The sequence below is a fragment of the Camelus dromedarius genome, chromosome 5 (assembly GCF_036321535.1).
Source record: "Camelus dromedarius isolate mCamDro1 chromosome 5, mCamDro1.pat, whole genome shotgun sequence".
Classification (NCBI taxonomy): domain Eukaryota; kingdom Metazoa; phylum Chordata; class Mammalia; order Artiodactyla; family Camelidae; genus Camelus; species Camelus dromedarius.
Genome location: NC_087440.1, coordinates 24,127,304 through 24,151,354, shown reverse-complemented (window position 1 = coordinate 24,151,354; position 24,051 = coordinate 24,127,304). Strand labels below are relative to the sequence as shown.

Below are 24,051 nucleotides of genomic sequence, written 5' to 3'. Positions count from 1 at the left end.
TCGTGCAGGACCGGGGAGGTGGAGTGGGAGGTAGGGCACGCATGCAAGTTGCACACCATCTCCATACCCACAGGCGTGTACGTGTATGAAACGTGCACACACTAGCCGTCCCTGAAGCCCCCAGGGGCTGGAGAGCCACTACTCTCCTTGGATAAGAACACCTGAGAACAACACTGTTTTTAGAGCACTGAGGTTCAACAGACAGAATCACCCGTGCTGAGCATCTGAGTGGTGCAGCACCATGTGGCAGTAGGAGGAACCATGGGCTCAGTTTTAAAGATGAGGACACCGAGGTATTGTGCATTGGCCATGGTCACAGGGCTGGTGAGTGGAGGCTCCTGGACAGGAACGGCCCCTCTGGCCCCAGCCCGGGGCTCCTTCCTTGGTATCTACCCCTCCTCCGGAGATGAGGTGAGTGGGGTGAATACTAGTTACAGTGGGAAGAACTGACTTTCAGCCATCCGCGCTGCAAGGCCAAGCCCCTTGCCCACGCCCAAGTCCCTTTTTCTCCCCAAGAAGCCCTACACCCACAGCCCAACCTTGTCTTTCTCACTGTAAGCATGGTACAGACTCTAAAAGTCTCCCTGGAGACTCGAATCCAAAAACCCACCACTTCTCATGACATCAACATGAGGCAGCCATTACTGGTGCTGTTTAGCTAGGATGACCAGACCCCAGAGACCCTTGGCCAATGGCCACGTGGGTAAAAACGCCCAGTCTCCGGAGAGCTCACAGCCCCCCGCCCCCATGTGGCCCACCTCTTCCTCTCCCTGCAACAGATGCTCCGCTCCCCAGCTAAACCAGGCAGCATCGGGAACGGTCCTCCCTGGGCACAGCTTTCCTTCTGAAGCGTGAAGCTCTATGTAAAGGATGACCTAGATTTTTTTGGATGAGCGACTGCAATCTATAAACGTCTACCCAAGCGCACGAATTGCCTAAAGTGAAAAAGAGCTTTTAGCTCTATTGCCTCTGCTGAGCAAGGCAGTGGCCTTTCTTAGGGACTGCAGCCTCAGTCTGGACCTGTCACGTCTCAAGAATCAAGGTCTGAGAAGTCATGAGGGAAGCTGTCCTCTTGGGTTCTGCAAATTGGACACAGTCCTGAAAGTGGAGCTCAGGGGGCTGGGCTGGCACTAAAAAACAAGGGAGTGGGAGGAGGTGGACAGGTGCTGGGCAGATCCAGTGATCAACTCTGGGATGAAGCCATGACCTCAAACTTTAAGAGCCGTTGTTGGAAGGCAGCACCAGCTGAACACCACGGGCAGGCAGCTGCTTCTCCAGGGCCCATCAAAGTCCCTGGGAACAACCGAATTATCCGGCTGGGTAGAGAAGCTGTGATTTGATTCCTTGGTGAGCTGCTGTCAATGCAGCCTACTTGGCTCACACAGAGTCCGTTCCCTCTACAGCGTCACAGGAATGTGCCTGGCAGGGGGCAGGCGGGCCACGGGGCCCCGTCTCGGCTTCCTGTGGACACAGAGTTACAGCAGGTGGCTGGAGGGAGGCCAGCCCAGGGGACTTGGACCCAAGACAAAGACACAGACACAGCAGAGGAGGGAATCTGGGGCAGCACTGGCTCTCCCCGTGCTTACTGGAGCGCGTTCCAATCCCTGCGATTCCATCTGTTAAATTCTGGGCCTTGCTGCGTATTTGTTGACAAGCTGAATAGGTGCTAAGAAGCATCAGGGAACTTTTTCAAAAATGACCCAGTGAAATAATATAAGGCCTGTCTAAGACTTACTGGTTAGCCACGTACTCAGCCTCCTTCAGAAAGTTTTTCTCAGTATCGACTTGATCCTAGCAGACCTGGACGCCTAGATAACCTCGTTCCAGTGCACAACGGGGCTGAGCAATCCGTGTACATCGACATAAAATAGCACTGCACCCAGTTCAGTCTCACCACACACTGTGCTTTCACCACGGAAACTGTCCTTGGCGCACAGTCGTCTGCAGTGAACGGGCCTGGACAAAGAGTAGTATCATCATGCCACCACGTGTGGTAAAAGGAACTGAGGAACGTCTTTTGTAATCAGATAGAAGTTATTCTGAAAGCCTCTGCATCCCTTCTTTGGTCGCAGTTATGAGGAGATTATGTTTAAATACAGAAAAATGCTTAGTAAACTGTGAAGCACTGGAACAGTTGTGACATGTTCTTATTTCTCTTGCTGGATTTGGAACACTATTCTATTTTTGTCTTTGATCCTATTGGTCTTTGGCCACTCCAGAGTGGCATGATGATTTTTCATGAAATACTTCATTATAACCATAACTCGGAGTGGGGCTGTTCACTGTGGTGTGTCACATGGCCTGTGCCAATGAGACTGGACACGAGCATGGTCCCACTCTATGGCAGAGTAAGTGGGGGCCTTCCCACCTTCTCTCTAATACTAGATTTGAAGTGCACCTGCCCCTCAGATCCTCAAGAAAAAAAGATTTCCTAAGCTTTACTGAGTTGCTAGAGAGAGAGATCTGCATGGAGACCTGGGGAAGGACTCAGAGAGAGAACTTCACAGGTGGATGAGGACTCTCTTATTAAAATAATGCCATTTGCAGCAACATGGATGGACCTGGAGATCGTCATTTCCAAGTAAAGTAAGCCAGAAAGAGAAAGAAGAATATCATATGATAGCACTTATATGTGGAATCTAAAAAAATGACACAAATGAACTTAACTTATAAAACAGAAACAGACTCACATAGAAAACAAACTTATGGTTACCAGGGGGGTAGGGGGTAGGAAGGGATAAATTGGGTGTTCAAGATTTGCAGATACTAACTACTATATACAAAATAGATAAACAATAAGTCAGTACAGCACAGGGAACTATATTCAATGTCTTGTAGTAACCTGTAATGAAAAAGAATATGAAAAGGAATATATGTTATGTGTACGCATGAGTGAAACATTATGCTGCACACCAGAAATTGACACAATATTGTAAACTGACTATACTTCAATTAAAAAATTAAAAATTAAAAAAAATTTTTTTTAAAGGAATCTCTTATTAATTGAAGGAAAGGAGAAAAAAATGCCCTCTACTCAGGAGAAGGTGTTTCAAAACAGCCCATGTCATGAACTGGAGCTCTATCACTGTCGTACAGAAATAGCAAAATGGCAACTTTGCAACTCACAAGGTTGATACCAACTGGAAACGGAAGAGGCAGGAGAATACTTGGTATTGCAGGAGGAAATATGGCATCTGACTAGAGGACATGAACTACATCCAAAGTTTAGCCTGACTCTCCCTGTCTGTCTGCCTGTCTGTCTCTCAGTAGCTCTCTTGTTCTCTTTTTGTTAAACACACACGGAGTGTCTCCTGTGTACTGGGCACGATACCAAGAGTCCATATGCATTAACTCTACGAGGCTGGTGGTACTGTCATCTGATAGGTGAAGAAACAGGCGAAAAGGGGGTAAGGTAACTTCCCTGAGTTTAGCTAGTAAGTGGCAGACCAGGGATCTGAACATAGGCTGCCTCACCCTGGGATAACTCTGTCATTCCAATCCTCAGTTTGCTCATTTACAGAAATAAGAGCTTGATGATACCTTGCCTCCATCCCTCCCAGCAGACAGACAATCACAAGATCAGTCAAGATAAGGAAAGCGCTTTGATATCTTTTGGGGAGAACAAGGTCCTGAACTGAGTCCAAACCACTGAGGTATCTGGCTGATGGGCAGGTCCCAAGTATCTAGGCTGCCTGACGGTGGTCACGTAGCACGCAGGACCTCGCTCCACTGCGGGGGCCCTAACAACGTCACTGATTAGTAAGCTTTCTCACCGACCGCCCTCTCCTCGCACGTTGAGCCTCACACCAACCCTGTGGGATGAGTATTATTTTTACATTTTATAGATGAGGAAATGGAGTAAGGCGAGGTGAGCTGCCTAAAGTCACACATGTGATGAGTGCCTACCTGAGTTCAGGTCTTCTGACCAGAGCCCTGCCCTCCCACTGTATCCCACTGCTGCTCATTCTGAGCTGTGCAGGTTAAAGGCACATCCTTTCCTTCTCAGCTGGGGAGGGCTTCTGGCGCCAGCGTACCTGTGCAGGTCCTGAGCATCCGAGGTGCCCCTGTGCACAGGCAGGCTGGGCCGCTGTAGTACAAGCCCTGACAGTTATATTTGTGTTTTCTTTTTTGTAGTGTCAGTGCCTGACCTAAGCTTTGACTGCTGAGGCATCCATTTCAAAGGTCATCCTTCAAAGGTGGCTCTCTCTCAAATAAACACACTGGCAGCCACAGACTAGATAAAGAGCCAGGTCTCCTCCCCGCACTAAGCCTCCTTTGTTTTAGAGATCTTGTTTGATTTCAATAACTGACCACTGGGCTACTTGTTTTTTTCTCTCTTCGTGCTTTAAATTCCTGCCCCTATGTTTTAAATTCACCAGGAAAAACTGAGCCCATCAAACCCTAACCCCCATCCTTGACCCCAATACATGCAGAGCCCCAGGCCAGCACACCCCCTCCCCTTCTCTCTGCCCCCTCCCCGAGACCTTGCTGTGCAGCCCCAGGGGTGCAGTATAATTTCTAGGTCTTGTAAGTAATAAACTTTAAGTTTCCTGATGGTTATTGCTGAACGGCGTCTTGCAATCATAGTAAGAAGAATCACATGGGCTGGTCCAACCACAATATGGTACTGCCAGACTGAGACGGGCACATGACAGCCCGTCTGAACAGCCACATGACAGATACTCTGATTTTTACCACAGCTCTGCAGGGGAGACACTGCTCTGCTTCACACATGAAGAAACACTCAAGGGAGGTAAAATAACCTATCAGTAGTCTGACAGCTAGGAAGTGGCAAGAAGGGGCTACAAATCACTGTTCTGGTTACTTCCACATTCTGAGCCTGGGGCTTTAGTTTATGGTGGTCAGGCACTGCCTTCAACATGGGGATCCTCCAAGGATGACAAGGGTGTGTCAACTTCTGGTCAGTTCCTTGCAGTTTCCGCTCCCCCGCTGTGCACATTACAACTGAGCCATTTCTTTCACCTAAATCACAGTACAGCAGTCCCCCCCTTATCCATGGGGGACACGGGGAATATGTCCCCACAGCCCCAGTGGATGCCTGAAACCAAAGATAGTGCCAAACCCTATATACATCACATATGTTTTTTCCTATACTAACGAGTGGGCAGAGTCTACGGGGTGGATCTGCTGGACGATTTATATCCCGGGCAGGATGAAGCAGGACCATGTGAGATTTCATCATGACACTCAGAATGGAGTGCCATTTACAACCAATGCATGGTTTATTTCTGGAATTTTTTATTTAATATGATCAGACTGCGGTTGATCGTGGGTAACAGAAACTTCAGAAAGCAAAACCTCAGAATAGGGGGGAGTGTCCTATGAGACAACAGACATCAACTAGCAGCAAATGATAAAGACAAAGACAACACTGTAGCTGCGCACTTATTAGGGGCACTTATTAGAAGAGTTAAATGTCTTTGGAGGAATTTGTGTTCCTAGGGTCTGGAGATGTGAGAGGATGCAGGGAAGTAATGGTAAGGGAATATCAGTTTTTAAGAAGAAAGGGCAAATAGAAGAATAAAGAATTACAAAGAGAAAGCAGGACCTAAGATTTAGGCTCTTCTTTCAATCTGTGTTATTACCACTGGCATTTAATTCCATGTACAAATCTAGACAGAGCAGCCCCTCAACACAGTGACAAAGATTCCTGGATGTCTTTAAGATTCTGAACTTTAAGATCATGGTGCAATAGAACAAGTCTCAAGTGAGCAAAGCTCAGACTACATTTCAGAGAGCCTTCCTGGCTTTTGATCTTGATAAGAATTTCCAAACCTACCCACTGAAAAATTAACAGTTTCAGGGACTGAAGCTGATAGCCTGAGTTTCCGTGGGATTTACTAGGCTAATGCCACGATTTCTTTGATCTGTCATGTCCCGCTCAACCGATCAGCACCTCCCGGGTCAGCTCCGGAGCCTGCTCTAAGCAGAGCAGGGCAGTAGGCAATGCTGAGGGCAGGGCCACCAACCCCACATGGCACTGGAAAGACCACTAAACAGCCAGACTCACCCGAGCACTGAGCTTTTCACTTTACACAATTCTTCCGCATGCTTGGTCTCACTTGACCATCACAACCTTGTGAGGTGGGGAGGGACAGACCCACTTCACAGATGAGAAAGGCACAGAGATTGGACTGATGTTTGGTCTGTCAAGGTGGCATCTGTGTGGACTGCTGGGGCCTGTGTCATACCGGTTATTAAGTATTTTGAATATCATCCTGGAGAAACACTTGACCTGTGGATAATAGCACCACCAGCGGCAGGGCTGGAGTTCCAGGCTTAAATGTTCCCATCACAAGCCCAGGAGTCTTTGTTGTAAGAGACCTGTGCCTGGGGGGTGCAGAGATACCCAAGGTCCTGTCCCAGTGAGTGTCCAGAGTGTCTGGCTGTAACATGGCACAAGGAGGGCCTGGAGGGCCGGACAAACAAACCACCAAGGCAGTGTGGGGAAAGGGAAGGCTGGATCTGGCTAGGAGAAATGGCTCAAACTTCACGAAGAGATAGCATTTGAAACGGGCCTTGAAGGAGGGGTCAAATCTTGACAGACTAAGGTGGAAGTAAGGGCATTCTGGAGGAGGGAAGAAGTGAGTTCTACTCTTGGAGATGAGAGAGTTAAAAGTATATTCAGGAAAAGATGTGAAGTCCAGTTTGGTTGAATCAGAAAGTATGTGTAAATAGGAAGTGTGGAAACGGGGACGAGGGTCGTAGTGTTGGGGACCTCACATACTGAAGTGGGAGCTGCCCTTATTCTGATCTTTAAAGTTCTGCAAAAGCAGATGGTCTGTCTACAGAAAGAGGAAAGCAACACCCACTCACCTACTAATCTTTTAAGACTATCAGCTGGTTGTGCCTTACAACCTGAGCCCTAAAGCCCACAACCTACAAGGTGGATCATTTCCAAAGAACCTTGAACCTGATTTTAATTTCTACCTGCATCTCTTTCCCCAACTGCATAGCAACCAAGGGAAGGCTAGAGAGCGTGCAGTGCATGTGAATGCGTGTACACCTGCTGCCACGGTGAGGCCACATCAGAGTATGAAATAAATGTTTTTTGCCTAACACAACTCATGTTACGGTTTCTCAGGAAGCTCAGTTACTTGCAGTTATTATTTTTCCTCCCTAACTTTGCCAGCATTAGCATCTTAACCCTCGATTTCCTGCCCTGCCAACGTCCTTCCCTGCCTGCTCTAGAAGCAAAGGAGCCATACGGAGGGCCACTCACCATTACAAGGGAGCAGGGACTCCACGGCTTCCCAGATCTGTCCCAGGGATGCTGGGTCACCCACTTTCAAACCAATTCAGATCCCAAGACATACAAGAAGTCAGCACAGATGGAGCTGAAAGTTGGCAAGGCTTTGGATTCACCTGCTTGGCTAAGAGCTGGTTCACAGTGGGGTCAACATCGTTGTTATCTTTGGTCCCACATTTGCACCAGCTGGCACGTGTGTCCCTGATCATGTTAGCGATTTAAGGAAAATTATAACCCTTAGCCATTCAAGATGGGTCTAGAGCTGACTGTGAAGTAGAAGGCCTTCAATGCTTCCCCCACCTGCTGTGTTTTCCCCTTTACCTCCCACCTTTCTGCACACCTGAGTCCCTGCGGAAACCACAGGAAAGGTCTAACTGTGTTATTAAGGTATTGGAGGCTTCCAGATTCTTCCAGTCATGTTTGCATAATAATTGTAATTCTGAGAAGAGATAATATAATGAAAAAAATCATAACAGGTAAAATTTGGGGCATTAGTGGGTGATTTTTTTCTTTTTCTAGTGAACTGGCCTTAATGTTAATGGAGAGTTTCAGGGAAATAACCAGTGGTTTTCCATCCTAGGACGAATACGTTCAGGCTTAACCAGAAGGAAATGAATATATTAAACCTGACGGACTTTTCAAGAACTCCTGGGTAGCTTAAAAATAAGACATAACAAAAAATAAACCAACCAATCTCTCCCAAAGTAGATCCCAAGGCCTAATCTCATACCTACTGCATCAAAATATTCAGAGGTGGGCATAGAATTTGTATTAATAAAAAAAATCTCTCCAGCAATATAATGGTCAGTCAAGTCTGATCAGATTGCTTTAGACAGCTTATTTTATTCCTCGCCCTGGGGTGAGTCTACAGCTACTAGATGGCCCCATGAAGACGTTCCCGATTTTAGAAATCAGTGGTGAGTTCTTTTAGTTGTTTTCAGGGCTAGATGCCAGGGAAGTACTTAACCAACAGTGATTTCATGCCAACATTACAGACTCCTCACGAGGACTGGTCAGTTCTAACTCGTAAAGCACAACCAGGAGCACATAAGTCAGTCTGGGGTGAGCCAGAGGACCACGCTCACAGGTACCTGATCTGGGCCACAAGGAGCTTCCTGCTGCATATTAGCAAAGCTCCCCTCGCCCGCAGGCCTGCAGAGCCATATCCTGATGAGATGTTTTATCCCTGAAGCCAGAGACCAGGGCCCTTCACACTCTCCAACACAGAGATGTCACTTCTCCTGGGCCCCTCACAGGCTCTGCTGATTAAGGGTCTTTGCCTATGGTGTCTGGGCAGTATTCTCTCTCCCCTCTGCACCTGAGCCCAGGGAAGTGTCCACTGGAGTCTATCACTTTCCGGGCATTAATGAAGAAGCACCAAAAGTTCAATCCCTGGGATGGCCCTGCTCTGCTTCGTTTGGGCAGGGGCATTTTATCCAGGATATTAAAACATGTCTTTTTCCCTTTCCCATCATCCAACTCTTGGGCCTTTTACTGCTCACAATATCTGTGCCACAGAAAGGACCCTTAGCAGGGTTGAACACTAGTTATTTTATAGTATGTCAGCAACTCTGGTAAAACAATTGGAACAGACTTGAAGTACAATTAAAATGAAATGTGTGGGTTCTTGGTAAATCTCAGTGAACCCCTCTTTAGCACCAGCATGGTCTTGTGAGTTAACTTTCAAGCACTTTGCCATTTCACCTCTTTAGTTTTGGGGGTGTCTCAAAGAGTATTTCACTAGCAGCAGGTGACCTGATTAAATAAGGATGTTCTCAGGGTATTTCTTTCCCTATCCCTGCCCAGTGATCATCAGAAGGAGACTCTGGTTTCTGAGTCACTGGACGTTTTGTTCCTCAGATTTCAGCCCTCACATACTTGAACACACGCAACCATACAGGAACCCAAAGGATTAAAGCAGGGATGAAACGGAAGTTAGTCATCTTCACTCGTTATCTGGTCGGCCTTGAAAAGTCTTGGCTTTGCCTTCCAGCAAACTCTACCACGTGAGAATGGATTGTGAAAAGATTTCCTATCACTTAAAGTTCCTACAGAGGGAACTTCTACCAGTTTGCTGGTAGCCTATTTTGGTACTTAAAAAAAAAAAAAAACCTTTTCTATCTTACTGAGGTACAGAGAAAGGCACTTATCTTAATGTATAGTTTGATGCTTTCTGATGCTTTATAACCCAAACCTCTCTCAAGATTGACCTTATTTCTATGACCCAGTAAGTTTCCTAATCTTCCCAGTCAGTTCCTCCAACCCCACTCCACCATAAAGCCATTATTCTTATTTTTTAAATCAGAGATTAGTTTTACCTATCTTAGAACTTCATATATTGGAATCATACAGTATGTATTTTTTTTGTGTAATGCTTTTTTCACAAAGTAAAATGTTTTTTCAGATTAACCAGTGTTGACTACATCAGCAGTTCATTCCTTTCTACTGGTAAGTATTTTGCTGTACAAATAGCATATTGTTTATTCATTCTGAGGTTCAGTGATATTTGGGTTGTTTCCAGTTTTGGCAAAAGCTGCTATGGACATTCTTATATAAGTCATATCATGGACATTTTCCTTCCTCTTGCATAAATGCCTAGGAGTGGAACTGATGGGCCACAGGGTAGGTGCATATTTATAAGAAACTGCTAAACAGTTTTCCAAAGTGATTGTATCAACTTACAACCCCATTCATAATGTTTAAGAGTTTCAGATGCTTCACATCCTTATCAACAGTTGGTGCTGTCAGTTTTCTGATTTTAGCTTTTTCCATGGGTATATGGTGGGTTTCACTGTGACTATAATTCATATTTTCTAGTACCTAATGATGTTGAGGTTTTTTTGTGTGTTTATTTGCATGTATATATCAGTAAGGTTCTTTTTGTTTTTTTTGTCCACGGTTTGCTTTGCAGTGCAAAAGCTTTTAAGTTTAATTAGATCTCGTTTGTTTATTTTTGCTATTGTTTCTTTTCCTTTAGGAGACAGATGCAAAAAAATATTGCCACAATTTATGTCAAAGAGGGTTCTGCCTATGTTTTCTTCTATGAGTTTTAGGATTTCCAGTCTCACATTTAGGTCTTTGACCTAAATATGTATATGGTATTAGAAAAATGTTCTAATTTCATTCTTTTAATGTAGCTGTCCAGTTTTCCCAGCACCACTTACAAACAATAAATGTTGGCAAGAATGTAGGGAAAAGGAAACCCTTGTACACTGTTGGTGGGAATGTAAACTGGTGCAGCCACAATGGAAAACATTATGGAGGGTCCTCAAAAAACTAAAAATAGAACTATCATATGATCCAGCATTCCCACTTCTGGGTATCTGAACAAAATGAAAACATCAGTTCAAAAGGATACACACACCCCAATGTTCACAGCAGCAATACTTACAATAGCCACGATATGGAAGCAACTTAACTGTCCATCAACAGATGAATGGATAGAGAAGAAGACGTGGTATATGTATATATGTGTGTATTCATATATATGTGTGTGTATGTATACACACACACAACACACACAATGGAATATTTCTCAGCCATAAAAAGAATGAAATTCTGCCATTTGCAACAATGTGGATGGACCTAGATGCTTAGTGAAATAAGTCAAAGAAAGACAAATACTCTATGTTATCACTTACATTCCACAATCTAAAAAATAAAACAAATGAATGAATATAAGAGAAACAGACTCACAGATACAGAAAACAAGCTAGTGGTTACCAGTGAATGTGGAGAGGGAAGTAGGGAAGGGCAAGATGTGGGTAGGGGATAAGAGATACAAACTACCATGTATGAAGTAAGCAAGTGACAAGGATATCTTGTACAGCGCAATAATATAGCTATTATTTTATGATAACTTAAAATGGAGTATAATCTATAAAATGTTCAATCGCTACCTTGTACACCTGAAACTCATATTATAAATCAAATATACTTCAATAAAAGAAAGATTTAAGAAAAAATACCTACCCTAAGTTTGCAAAAATATTCCCCAGTATTTCCGTCTAGAAGTCTTACTGCTTTAACTTTATGCTTGGGTCTCTAATGCATTTCAAATTCTTTTTTGTGCATGGTGTGAAATACAGGTCACAGTTCTTTTTTCTTTTCATAGATAAATTATTCCATCGCCAGTAAGAAATTTTTAAAAAATTGTTAATGGGGGGAGGCAATTAGGTTTGTTTATTTATTTATTTATATTTTTAATTGAGGTAGTGGGGATTGAACTCAGTCAGGACCTCGTGCATGCTAAGCACACACTTTACCACTGAGCTATACTCTCCACCCCCCCATCACCGTTTGTTGAAGGGATATTCCTTTTCCACTGACTTGCTTTGGTGCCTTTGTTGAAGATCATTTACCCATATATGTGGATTTATGCCTGAATTCATTATTCTGTTCCACTGATATACAGCTGATCCTTGAACAACTTGGGAGTTAGGGGTGCCGACCCCCCGGAGCTGTCAAAAATCCATGTGTAACTTATAGCTGGACCTCCTTGTACACAGTTCCTCCGTATTTGAGGTTCTGCATCTGTGGATTCAACCAGCCATGAAACACTACTGAAAAAATCTGCATGTAAGTGGATCCATGCAGTTCAAACCCATGTTGTTCAAGGGTCAACTGTATTTGTCTATGGTCTTCAGTGTTGCAGGGTTATAGTAAATCTCCGTATCAGGTAGTGTAAAATTTCCAAATTCATTCTTTTCAAGATTGTTTTGGCTATTCTAGGTTCTTTCATTTCCACATAAGCTCTAGTTGCATCATCTGAAATTCCAGTTTTTTCCCCCCAATCTTTTTTCTGACATGTTGACTTGCCTTCAAATTCAGTGATCTTTTCCTTTTTAGCATCCAATGTAGTGTTAAGCCCATCTAGTGAATTTTTCCTTTTGGTATATTTTATTTCCCACTTCTAGAATTTCCATTTGGTTCCCTTCATTGTTTTCATTTCTTTGTTGAGTTTACTGTTCTGTTCACCTTACTTTAAGTCCTTCAGTATATTTCTAATCGCTGTTTTAAACTCCCTATTTACTAATTCCAACATTTGGGTCAACTCTGAGTCCATTTCTACTAATAACTTTTTCCCTTCTGATTATGGGTCATATTTTCCTGGTTTTTAAAATGTCTTGTAATTTTATATTACATCCTGGGCATTGTGGCTACAATGTTGAGAATTTGGATCATGTTCCTTTATAGAGGCATTTAACTTAGCGGACCCTTAAACTAATCCTGTCAAGGCTTGGATTTAGGCTTTGCTTGAGTGGCTCAAGAGCAGCTCTTATTCTAAGACTGTAGTACCCCTACTCCTACGGTGTGGTCTTTTTCACGTCCCGACTGAATGCCCAGGTGTTGTATCTCTCCATTCTTCCTGGTTCTGAACTGCGGTATTTCCCAGACTATAAGACTTCCTCTGACTCACAGACCCCCAGCAACTATTTGGTGGCATGGAGTCTCCCCATATTTGTACATAGTTTAGTATTTGGCCAAAGACTAAAGGAGATTCCTTCATTCCAGTACCCTACTCCACAAATTCTAGCCATCCCAGACAGCATGAACACAAATTCTGTTTCCTCTGCCAGGCAATTGAGTTCTAGTCCCCTGTACAGCAATTTGTAAAGTGCCTCCAGGAGAAAGCCAAGATGAGTTTTGAGGTTACCTCATCTCTTTCCATTTTATCCACCATCACAAGTCTGTCCTCTTTTCTAATACCTAAAAATAGTTGCTTCACATGTTATATTTGTTTTAAATTTATTCACAGCAGACAAACAATTCCAATACCCAATAATCCATTATGGCCAGAACTAGAAATTCCTATTTTGATGTTTAATATCTTTATCAATGGGAAGTTGCAGTTCTTTTTCTCTAAAAATTTCATTTTAATCCATTTACACTGTATTTGTCCTCTTGGAGGTAAATAACTCACATGAACTCTTCTATGCTTAACATTATCAAGATATACATGTGCTTAATACTGTTAAGACTAAGAAGAGAGAAAAAACCACTTATTTGTCTTCTTTTTAGGTGGTGCCATCTTATATCCTCATAGATTTTTATTTCTGTATCATTCCTTTCTGGCCTTCCATCCCTATCTTAAAACCCAGAGACTAAAAGCTAAATTTAATAACACCCTCTACTCTAGTGCTAGGTGAGATCATGGTGTAATAGACAGGTATTTTTTAACATGCCTAGAACATCAGCATTCCTTTGGGAAAAATTCCTTCCCTAAATTCAATCATGTGGTTCTAGAGAGAAATGCTGCATTCGTAAATTACTCCACTCCTGTGGCCATAGTTGATTGTTTCAAGCAGTAGCCACCTACTCCAATCTGAACCAATCAAAGTTCTTCCCTGGCAACGTTTTCACTGCACTTGAGAAAAAATACTAAATCTCTAGTGGATAGAGATACAGGATTTGCAGCTGTTTGTGCTATATTCCTGATCCAGGGAGGAAACAAATCTTCAGTGCAAGAAAATGATTTGCTGACAAACAGAGAAGCAAGTCAGAGAGAGGAGAGACAGCGATAGAGAAATACAAGCTGGAATCTCTTGATGGTGCTCTAGTCCCTAATTTCAGCTGCTCCCAAGGCCTATAGGTAACCCGTACTTCTCCCGTGCTTCAGTTATATAAAATACCTGTATTCCTTCAATTACTTCCATAAGATAGTTCATGCTGGATTTCTGTCATTGCCCTAACATTCTGAAAAATTAGAGAATTATTTTTTGGATCTTATTTACTGAACACCTATTCGTATTGCTCATATTCACGTAAAATTTAAAATTATAGTATTACCCACTAGGTTCATACCTGCCTGTGTCTAGTATGACAACATCCAGTAACTCTTTCACACAGCCATTCCAACCAGGTATCTCCATCTTATATCTCCATGATGCAACTCTGGAGCTTTTGGCCATCTGCATTATTAATCTGGGGTGGTGGCAGTAATACACCAACTTTCAAGTCTATAATAATAATGATTGTTAGTATTTTTAAGTACCTACTATAATGGTATTTTGATGTTTTACATAGATGTTTTCTTTCTACTAAGATATCTACTTCACAACAATACAAAGAATATGTATTAACTTCCATGTTGATAGAAACTGAGTCTCAGAAATGTTAAGAAACTTGCTAAGGGCACAAAGTTACTACGCACCAGTACTAGGACTAGACCTCAACACAACCAGGGTATTAGTCCCTTAACCTGGAAAGTGTATTTCTGTTAATGCAACCTCAGATTATTTTAACTTTTTGAGAAGACACATTGGCACTATTGGCTCATACTGAATTTACAGTCTACTAAATAAAATCCTTTGATATTTTTCATAAGAATGACAATTCTAGTTTTTCTCCATCCAGAATATATATGAAGCAATATTATTAAACTTAAGTGCAAGACATTTATTCCTATTGAAGTGCTGTCAAAGTTCTTTGTCCCTCCTCATGGATCTTCCTGAACTTTGATTTTCATCTGATGGGCTTATTATTTCCATCAATGTGTCTAACAAAAACACAGATTGGGTTTAAATCTGATGCAAATGTCCATAGCCACTCATAAGCATTCATACCTACAGAATGACATCCATCCCTACAGAATGACATCCATCCATACCCATGCCTGTATATATACACACTTTGAGTAAAATTATTAACCAGCTCTGAATCTGCCTCTCTGGATCTATATATAGCTATATTTGCCCATCTAAACATTTACCGAACATTTACTTTTTGACTTTGTAGTGGAGCCATCAGTGCCCATATACCCTCAGGCTGTCCCTTGGTGGTGTATGCCCGGCCCACCTGCCGGAGGGCTTCCTTTGGAGGCCCTTCCCAACCCCACCTGTGTGCAAAGCAGGCCAGACACACTGGAGACGTATACCCTGTAGAAGCAGCCCTTAACCAATGACTGATGGAACTTGCTGTATAAATACCCCAGGCTCCTTTGCCTGGGGTAGGACAGCTCTGAAGTCCGCTACCCTGACTCCAGAGCAATGACCCACTTGACAACACACCTTTTATAAGCTGCCATCTCCGTTTTTAACTCAGATCATCTTTCAAAGTAAATTACTTGTATTCAAATCCTTGTCTCAGGATAAGCTTCTGAGAAAACCCAAACTTATGACAAACATTCAATTTTCACCCAAACTAAGATGACCTTTGAAAGTTTTCACCATCATTATCCATTTTTTAGATGAGAAAACTGCAGTAAAATAACTTGCCTAAGGCCAACGTTTGGTAAATGGCAGAGTCAGGAGAGGATTCCAAAGACCACGATGCTGTGTGGCCTCCCATGGACTCCTCTGTAATTTGTTTACTGCCTTATTGGGATTCAGATGTAGCATGGCCAGGGCATTTCTCTGATCAAAACTGTGTGCACGTGCGTGCATGTGTGAAGTGGGTGGGGAGGAGAGTACTGCATTCTCTCACTTACTTAACTCCAACTCCTGCCTCTGATAGTAGGATTGAAGATTAAAGTTTGCAGTTTTATTTTTCTGTCTTTCTGGACACCAAGAATTTAACATCTCAGCGTTGAGCAGGGAATGGGCTGAATGTGACGTGGGATGTCAAGTACTGCACATGAGTAAGTTTATTTCAGTGGTGTGTAATGTAACAAAGCCCCCTATTTTCATTCTTTACTCTCCTCTTCCCTCTTTAAGACAAACACAGCACTCTATTTCACCATCCAAGAAAATCAGGCTAGATTCCTTTGTATCTTCTGTAATTTTTAATAATTTATTTTTCTTAAGTTTGAGAACACTTTCCTTTTTAAGATATCATTATGAAAAATTATAAGCACACACCACAGTAGGCAAAAAGCAGGTAAGGAACCTCCAGGGACTCATCCAGCTTCAACAATGATCAGCACATGGCCAGTTCTGATCCATCTATTCCCCACTCCTCCCTTACTATTTTAAAGCAAATCCCAAACATGGTATTTCATCAATAATCACTTCAGCATATATTTTATAAAGTAAGAATGCCTAAAGAAAAAACCCCAGTGCATCATTAACATGCCTAACATGCAATCAATAGTAATTCCTTCACATCATCAGATATCCAGTCAGCACACACATTTCTAAATACAAATAATTATATAATAATGATGAATATGTGTATATTTTTAGAAAAAGATTCACACATTATGACTGGTTGAAATATCCTTTAAGTAGCTTTTAGTCCAGAGGGTCTTCCTCTATCTTTCTTGCAATTCTGAGGGTGCACTTTCTCAGTTAACTGATGCTAAGTCCCTCTCAGGCAGACGTCAGTGGCCGCTGGCCAGGGAACAGGACTATAAGCCACTGAGGACAGAAAGGGTGCCGGAGCCACAGGCACAGAAAGCGTGGGGAGCCCTTCCTTTAGGGTTTATGTGAAGCAGTGTCAAACAGTCAGGTGAACCCCAGTCACCCAGCGCTCAACTCCGCCTTGGCAATGACTGAAGACAGAGCTGGGAGTCAGGGAACCACAACTATCTTCTGGGAAGTGGTGCATTAGAAGCTGGAGTGACTGATGCACCGTGTGGCCTGAACTACCTGGGAGTAGAGGTAAATGGCAAACCCACCAAGGCAGGCTGGATGGAGTAAATCTGGAACCCATGTTGCTAATGAGCTGAGGAGGGAGCATGAGAACTCCCTATGCATTTGGCATTAAATAAGTGAATGCAAAATTAACCAAAATGATTAAGTGCTCATCAGCTTTAAGGATGCCCTGTAGACCATAACTATATACGAACCAAACAGACTCATAAATCATTATGTTGGGACTTTTCTTGGCTTCTTAAATGTCCTGGATGCACCTCTTGAAATGGGGCTGTTCACAAGATTATAAAAACAAGTCCTGGGGGACAGTGGTTCAGAAAGATAAGTGAAGGGGCCAGTCAGAGCAACCTTTGCTCCTCCAACCCAGAAACCCCTAAATGATTTCAGCCCTGACTGCCTTACTACTCTGGTTATTCGACTCTGTCCTTCACTGTAAAACTGGCAAACTTGACTTTCCCTTCCCCTCATGAATGGTGCCTCCGGTCCCTACTCCATCTGTCCGTTTCAATTAATCCCTAGTGTCCCTCCAATCCAAGCTCTATCTTGGCAGCATCTTCTGCTTGAGGAGTTTGGTAAGAACCTCAGCAGTCTCCCCAGGGCCCTCGATCAGTCAGGAAAAAAGCCAAAGTAGACAACACAGCCACACCACTGCCCACCATCTCTTCTACTCCACAGAAGAAACACAGATGTACCAAACTGTAGCATCTTTGTGTTTCTACTATGTATCCTTCCCAGTTGCTATAAGATTCTCTTAGGTCACAGAGACACAAGATTTTTCCATTGTTTCTGAAAGTAAAGCCTCTCTTGAACAAAACCTGTCTGACTTTCCCTATACATTAAAAATAGCTCACCTCTAGACTTTGAAGTTAATGGAAGCATTTTTTTTTTTTTTTGGTTTCCTTCATTCATTACAACTATAATCAGTCATGGTTATCATAATTAGCATTTAGCATTGGAAAGAAATGAGTAACTACTCTTCTATCTTGTAATATCTTTAATTCCTCATTAGAATCATTTTAGTTGCCAAGCAACCTTCACTTTTATGTCTCATATGTGGAGATTATGCCAGAATTATTTTTTTAAATCAATTTTAGGATGGAACAGCAACTCTGTGTGCTAGCACACCTCTGTATAAATACTAATATTGCCTTTAAGATCATAATTGTTTAAAATGTGAATTATGGAAAGCAAAGAGTTCATTATAGTGCATCTACCATTTAAAAAGTTACTACAATTGTAGTACATGTAAATATGCATAGAAGGGAATCTAGGAAGGTCTACCAAACAATGCTCGTAGTGCCTGATGTGGTTTTTGGTGGTAGGATGGATGACTGCAATTGTCTCCTCTTTGCTAGTCGGTATTTTCTGTTTTCTATAGTGAACATAAATAATGTTTACAGTTATGAAAATTTAAAAAGTAAACATAAGAGTTGAGTCACAGTTAGATGTTTGTAAATACGAACATGAGAAGATGGATGTTAGCTGAACTTGTCGTAGGAGTCATTTCATAATACGTGTAAAGCCATCATGCTGCACGCCTTAAACTTACACAGTGATGTATGTCAGTTATTTCTAAAAAAACTGGAAAAAAAAGGAAATATGTGAGCTGAGTTAGTTAGATTTTTGTAAATAAAAGAACTTATAAAATAGTGGGAATTAAATGAAAATATATATATGTAATATATTACTATAAACACTGTTGTTCACAGTAAATAAAAGTTAACTATCACTGAAATTTTTAAAAAGTCTATGTAAGTGGTAAATCTTGTGTTATGTACATTTTACCATAATAAAAGAACATTTATGTAAGAACGATATAGATTCAGCCTGTTAATAATTTAGGAAAAAATGGATTCAAATTTGGTTGGTTTCCTAAGTCTCTACCCTAAGGATATTGGCTCTTTAAATAGATCAAAAGTACTTTCTTTCAAAATACACAAATTCCTAAAGGACATTCAAGTTCACATTCATCATCATGACAGAGACCCCATTACACCTTCTCCTAGACTTTTTCAGTCTCAGAAATCATTTCAGCAGTATGACAGTGAGGGGACACTGAGGCTCTGAGTTACAAAGTGAGAGTCCAGGTACTCTGGTTTTAAGCCAACAACGATCTCAAAAACCCCCCCAAAACCAAAAAACACTAAAGTCTTTTTTCCTTCCAGCAAAAACTTATTGACAAACTTTGATCATCCACAACAGTGAAATATGGAATTACATCATATAACGGATCTAATAAAACTTTAATTAAAGTGACCATGGAACAGTCACCAAATCTTTGGAATAGGGTTTTTTTTTCATGTTCAGAATTAATAAAGGAAAAGATAAAAGGAAACATGATCAAACTTAACTACATAAAAATGTAAACCTTCTCTTCATTAAAATCCCAAAACCAACATAAAAGTGAAAATGAGAGTGAAGAAAAAAATGTGGTAAATGCTAATCAAAGAGTTAATAGTCTTTTAAATATAAAAAGTGTTTGCAAATCTCTAATAATAGAAACACTAAGCAGCAAGTGACAAATAGGCAAAGGATATGAACAGACAGTTCACAACACTGGAAATACAGTCAGTTAACAAACTTAATGGAAACACACTCAACGAAGGCTTGGTTATAGGTATCAATTGTACCTGTTACCACTTAGCAGGAAATGAAGGCAAATGACTAAACAGATAGAATTAGAAACAAATAGAGACAGTATGTAAAACATGAAGAACGGAAGTCACAAAACTGAGGTTTGGTTGGTCAGAAATAAGGGAAAGTTTAATCAGGGAGAATTTTTAGAGGTAAATTAAGAAAACAAAAACAGAATAACTTCAACTTCAGAATGAGAATCTCTTTTAGTTTTTAAGTTCCATTGTCACATCCTTTTTTTTTCCTGTTACTTAAGTTTCAGGTGGACATTACAATTTGCCATCTGTATACACTACACAGTGATCACCCCCAAAAGTCTACTTTACATCACCATAGAACGACCCCCTTCACCCCTTTTGCCCTCTCCCCTAGGCCCCTTCCCCTCCTGTGACCACAGATCTGTCACTTCTTTAAGAAAATTTTTCAACTTCACTGACATTTTGACTTCCTTATCTCTAAGGTATATTGTTCCTTTTCTTTGAAGAACACATGGAGAGTTGTTTTATAAGATACTTAAATGAAAGGAACAAAAAAATGGCAAATATCACTTTCTCCTTAATAGGTAACACAAACTGAAACGTCCAGTTTTCAGCTTCCCACCTGGGCCCTCTGCTACGTAAGCATCCCCTGTAGCCGGGGGAAGGTGCTGGGAAATGTTTAACCAGGACCTCTCCAGGGCTGGGGTTCAAGAAGGACCCCTGATTAGTCGTGTCTGTCCATTTCCATGGTGTAAATAAATACTCCCAACACAGGCAACGTCAAGCTCCAGGAATGACTGCACTGACCCCGGGGCTGGAGAGAGACGCAGGTGTCACAGCACACCACGCTCACCCTCCACAGCATTCACACAGACACAAGGAACACAATCTCACAAGGATGGAGACAGTAAAATGTGGTTTAGGCGATGATGAGTTTTGAGGTCTTATTTCTATTTTCAATAGTATTGTAAGCTTATATAACAATGTTTAATGATGGCTGTGTTTAACAACTGGCCTGCTCAATTCCTGACGATGTAACAACCTGCTCTTGCAGGGTTAAGACTTTCAAGATTGTGACAGCATTAAGCTGAGTGCGGTACCTTGTGCATCTGCACAGGACGTGCAAAGCTGGCCCTGCTTTCGCTCCTGCTCATGCCCTGCTGTTTTCCTCCCAACAACTCTAGGACAACCCAATTGAGGTGGTAGCCCAAACTACCCGCAGACCAAGGCAGCAAGTCCAGCAGCTCTTACTGCTCCGGGCAGAAGCGGGCAGGTCCCACCATCAGAATTTGGGGCGGGGCGGGGCCGGGCGGGGCCTGCACGTCAGATGACCTGCCCCAGGCCTCACCACTCAGTCACTGCTGTTTCAGTAGGCTACGTGTGCTTTCACACGATTTCCTCATGTATTTCCAACACGGACTTAACAACCTTCACGTCGACATACGGCCTTAAAAAGTCTGTTGGAAAAGCCGCACTCCTGGAGTACTCAGAGAAAGCACCTCTCCAGGTCCCCCAGCTAAGTCACCACTTTAGGGTCTCTGACCCATGGGGGACAGGCATATGGCAGGGAGCCAGGCCCTCCAGCACCACAGTGAACTGGTCCGAGTGTGCCTTAAAGGTGGAAATTCAGACCAGGAACACTGCCTTTGAGTGCAAGGAACCAAACTACAGTAATAAAAGACGCCCCCTTTCTGTTCATTTCCACGGCCAAAAGGCTGACAGGCAGGAAGTTTTGGGGGGAGTTTTTACAGTTGAGAAGGGATAGAAATCCAGGGAAATATGACAGACGTGGGCTCAGAGTTGCAAACCTGATCAGGGCAGGCGTCTCTCTAAGTCGATCTGGACTAATTGCCTTAGAGATGCCCTGGCTTCACCACATGACTGTCTGGTTCATATAGTTGAAAACCTATGTGCTCTATCATTTTTCAGAGGATTTGGACCGTTCAGGCTTCCGATGCTCTGGGATGTCCAAGAAGCAACTGTGCTGTAGGATGCTGTTTCTCAAAATCATTCCGTGGGTCCTCTCCGTCAAAACCACAGCAACTGTCAGCTGAATGAAAATCTCTGGAGTTGACCCTCAGGAATCTGAATGTTGAACACCCCACCCCCACCCCCACCAATGATTCCTGTTCATGTTAAAGCTGGAGAACCTCTGGTAGAGGGGAAAGAATATGAGCCTTGGAGACCAGAGGTCAGATCTCAGCAGTGTTCCCGCTAATGAGCTGGGCCACTTTCCCCAGGTTACTTAACATCCCTGAGCTTCAATTCCCTGTTAATTAAAAGAGCAAAATAGCATCCACCTCACAGGGTTGTTGTGAAGATGAATGCGACCAATTCAGGCAAAGGCCCAGCACCCTACTGAGCCCACAGTAAGTAAGTGGTCAACCACTGTCAGTCTTTTGGTGTCTTGTCTTTCTCTCAGTTATAAATCTCATCTCTCTGGAAGGAGTTACTGTATTAAAATGCTCAGCTTTCCTGAACACTGTCGACCTTACACATTAACATTGCTAGGACTGCTTCTGTTCTCTATTACAGATGGAGGTGGGCTGTAAACACCACCACACAGCAGAGCACAGAAGGAATTGGAGAGAAATTCCCAGCTCCTCCCTTCTCAGGCCTATCAGTCTCTATACCTCATACCCAGGAGAGGGTGGACATGCCAGCCAAAGATGTAGCAAAAAGACTCCTTGGAATACACAACATCCAATGACAGAATCCTAATTCACTCCAGAGGGCTACGGACGGTCATGCCCGGGAGCTGCTCTGATGCCATGTAAGTCTCAGGACCATCCTGTACATGTGAAACCTTGTAACTGTGACTCCCAGAGGCTACTGGCACAGCTGTGGTCTTCCCCACGAAGGGCCTGTCATCACAACGGCCAGGCTTCCTGACCCTACACTCGGCTTTGTTCCTTGGAGTTGCCAGTTGTTATGTCTGAGCGTCCTTCAATGTCATGGCTCCTGGCTTCTGGTCTTATTCTCCTGCTGCCTCTGGGCACTTGGCTTTGTGCACAGACTCTAAGTGGCAGAGTGCTGAGGAACACCCAAGCCTCCCTGTGCCACAGAGGAAACCAAGGTCCTGACAAGTGTGTCTTTGCTTTCTTTGGCCCTAATTTAAAAACCAATGTAGTGTTTTAGTCTTAAGAAGTCAAGGTCTATACATCCAACTGCACCATGGTGCAGGAAAGAGACCTGTTAGTCTTGAGGTTTTTCTAGTTTGGGAAGTACAAAGCACAGACTAATTTTAATTAATTAACACTTGGAGAAAGAATTTCAGGCAGACACCATGCATATAGATGGGATGTGATAAATGTTTCTTACACAATGGAGTTTAATTTCTAATCTGGAGGAGACGAGGCATGTAGAGTGTCGGCATGGGGCGCAAACCCATCCTGTATGGCACGTGAAGGGAGCCTGTCCTAGGAGAAGGACCCAAGCACGGGCCAGCTCACACTGCAAGAAGCTCTGGGGACAGAGGACGGAGCATGAGCAGCGGGTTTACTCTTTAGACTGGGGGGCACGAGGCCAGCTGTTTCAATTCTCAGAGGCTCCATTTATTTTCTCGTTTGCCCATGGAGACAGTAACACCTGATCTGCCTATTGCAGAGCTGTTCTGAGTTTAAAAGAAAGTCAATACATACAGCCCTTCAAGAAAAAATAAACAACACTCTACAAATAAGATGCTAACTAAGCTGTGTTTCCCTTCTCACTGACAGGTAAGACAAAGACATTGAGTTTCTTCCCACACCCTACTGGGAGCAGGAGGGCTGCTGTGAGGGTCCTTTTCTGGGACACACTTGCAGTTCTGTCTCTGATGCTGTCAGTAGTTGCCGTGCATTCAGAAGGGGGCAGAACTTGGACATCTGAAGCCTTCTGTTTGGCCCCTGAAGCTGGCAGCCCTCTTACAAAATGAAAACATTATAAAAAGCCCAGATGATCTCATAGGTCTTTCCTACCTCTGAAACAGATGGCGTGATTCACATACATTTGACACAAATGTACCAGGTTGTGATGATTTGCCTCATTATGCTCAGCCAAAGAGTGGATTAACCAGCAATAATACAGCGAGAATGTAAAGCATGACCTCTCATTAAAACAGAAGGTGGGAGTGGGCTGTTTTCACGGTTAAAGCAATGAACTATGACTCAAGGCTCTGAGTTTGAGTCACAGCTCTGTAAGCTTGTATGTGACACCGGGAGGCTTGCTAGAGGCCTTCAAGAGTACCCTTAATTTGTATGTGCTGGTCACCCATCCTTAAAAGCACTGTAATAAGCCCTCCCTCTGAGGACAGTGTGGGTGGTAATTAACGGTTAATACTACCAAAGGGAGAGCCATCAGTCAAGATGGCCAAATGCCCAGGATGCCTGAGAGAGTATTCAGACTATTAGCTGGAGTTGCTAGAAGAATGCAGATCCCACACTGCTTTTCCCCTCCACGTCAACCATCTTCCCAGTCCAGCACTCTCCAACCGACTTTCTGCAAAGAAGGAAATATTTTCTATCCACTCTGTCTAGCAGCAGGTACCCCTGTGGCTACTGAGCACTTGAGATGGCTGGTGAGGCTTAGGAACTAAATTTTACATTTGATTTGCTTTTAATTAACTGAAACGTATATGTCAGTAGCTGCACGTGAGTAG

At 43.0% G+C, this 24,051-nt stretch overlaps 1 protein-coding gene across 6 annotated transcripts in view; it reads right to left on the bottom strand.

Moving 5' to 3' along the window:
• Positions 1-24,051, bottom strand: part of RASGRP1 (RAS guanyl releasing protein 1) — a 79,956-nt gene that overhangs the window by 44,450 nt on the left and 11,455 nt on the right. Inside the window, exon 2 of one of the 6 annotated variants that reach the window (XM_064485753.1) lies at positions 14,075-14,229. The exons of the other annotated variants lie outside the window; for them this stretch is intronic. The gene's annotated coding sequence lies outside the window, so the exon portion shown is untranslated. The remainder of the gene's footprint in view (positions 1-14,074; positions 14,230-24,051) is intronic. 6 annotated transcript variants of the gene reach the window in all.